Here is a 2,067-nt window from a genome sequence, read left to right as displayed (position 1 = left end):
CCAGCACCCGCTGCATGCCCAGCACGCTGGAGGGGGATGATCCTGCAGGGCCTGCAACCTCCAGGGCTCTTTGGTGAGGCAGAGGACATGGGGTGGGGGGATGCAGGTGCCACATACCTGGTAGCCAAACTGGTTGCAAGGGAAGCCCAGCACGACCAGCCGCTGCGGGTACTGAGCCTGCAGCTGGTTGAGCTGGGTGTAATCCCGCACCGTCATGCCTCAGAGGGATGCCACGTTCACAATCAAAACCACTCGGCCCCGGAAGTTGTTGAAATCCACCTTCTCCCCATGGATGTCGGTGGCGCTCAGGTCATAGAAGGACTTGGCGATGTGAGCCATGGCTGCAGCCGCACAGTGAGCCTTGCCTGCTGGCAGGCGCTGGCTTAAGGCTCGCCCCACGCCCCACGCCCCACGCCCCACGTGATCTGCTGCTCCAAAGGTCTCTCCGTTCCTGGCACCGCCTGGAAGGAAATCAGAGCACGCCCCTGTCAGTGAGCCAACTCTTTCCAGACGCAGAACAAAGCAGCAGGTCAGGCCTGCACAGGTCTCGTTGCAAAGCCGGCTCGCGCAGGAAGGAGATTCAGGCCAACCTGATACTCCGGCTCGCTCTCAGTAATTCAAGTCAGTTAGCTCCTCTAGCACTGGGGGATGCAACTGAGAGGGAAGAATCAGACAGTGACTGGTAGTATGTGCCTTCCACTGGCCCCTAGACATCCCAAGATCAGGGCCCTGTTGTGCCAGGCGCTGCACAGACACACAGCAAGAGACAGATCCTGCCCCAGCTGAGAGCAGGGGCCAGGTGCTGCACAGACACACAGTGAGCGACAGGCCTTGCCCCAGCTGAGATCAGGGCCCGGTTGTGCCAGGCACTGCCCAGACACAGAGCAGGAGACAGATCCTGCCCCGGCTGAGATCAGGACCCCATTGGGCTGGGCACTGCACAGACACACAGGGAGAGACAGGCCCGTTTCAGCATCCCTAGCCACAAGTGTTCAAAAATTAGGAGATTTCTTTAAAACTTCATGAGATTTAAAACATAACAAGCCAACATTTTTGTTTCCTTTTCTTTTTCCTTCTATCTGAGTACGTGGAAAATTTTCTGACAAGGGTTTTCCATCAGAAAAAGTGAATCTGACTAAATGAAAACATTCTGCGGTAACGTCGATTTCAATGACGTGTATAGAAGAGAATTGACAAAGTGTTTTGACTTTCTCAGAATGGAACCTTTCACTTTTTCATTTTGAAATGACTGTGCTTCAGAATTTGGTTTATTGGTATTTTTAATTTAATGTTATATTATAACAAAATAACTAAACCCTATTGTAATATAAAAATATATAAACCAACTTTTAAAAATGCGTTTAAAAGATGTCAGACTGGGGGCTGGGTCTCGGGTTCCCTGCCTGGCCCCACGCTGCTGCCTTGGAGGAGAATGTTCACCTGCTCTGCACAACACCGCTGGGGACTCCAGGAATCTCCCGCACCGCTGGCACCAATGCCCAAATTTCCCTCTTCCCAGGGCTTGGCTTTGCTGGTAACGCCCAATCGAGGGCACAACAGCCAAGCTCCGCTGCCTGTGGCGTTTCCCTACAGATCTGCCCTGGCTCGCTGGTTCACTGCCTGCCCAACGCTAACAGACACGGGCAAGGGAAAGAGAAAAGGCACTTTGAGTTTGGTTTGCACCTTCCTGGTCTCAGACCAGGCCAGGCAGGGGGTGACCTGCAAAGGCCTCGGGGAGGAAGGAAAGCTGGCCTGGGCCTCAGGACACCTGCGTTCTAGGCCCGACTGTGCCGCTGACCTACTGGGTGACCTTGGCTAAGTCACTTAATCCACCTGGTGCCTCTCTCGTGAAATGGGGCTGCTCCTTCCCCACCTCCCAGGGGGCACAAGGGTAATTCTGTGACTGAGGGTGACGCACTCAGATACTGTGTGAACAGGGGCCTGGCAAGGTAGTGGATAGATGGGGCTTGTGCCAGGCTTGCATCTGGATGAGGTATTCAGAGGGCCTTAGATAACAGATGAGGGCTGCTGCATGGGCCGCACACTGGAAACTCAGCTGGTGTTCGT

The 2,067-nt window shown here is 54.3% G+C and overlaps 1 pseudogene; it reads right to left on the bottom strand.

Moving 5' to 3' along the window:
- Nucleotides 1-25: 25 nt before the first annotated feature.
- On the bottom strand, nucleotides 26-408 carry LOC113409070 (annotated as a pseudogene).
- Nucleotides 409-2,067: the final 1,659 nt, after the last annotated feature.

This window comes from Terrapene carolina, unplaced genomic scaffold (assembly GCF_002925995.2).
Source record: "Terrapene carolina triunguis isolate 2854851 unplaced genomic scaffold, T_m_triunguis-2.0 Scaffold29092, whole genome shotgun sequence".
In the NCBI taxonomy this organism is placed as follows: Eukaryota; Metazoa; Chordata; order Testudines; family Emydidae; genus Terrapene; species Terrapene triunguis.
The sequence above is the reverse complement of the archived record's forward strand: the minus strand, read 5'-3'. Positions and strand labels throughout refer to the sequence as shown.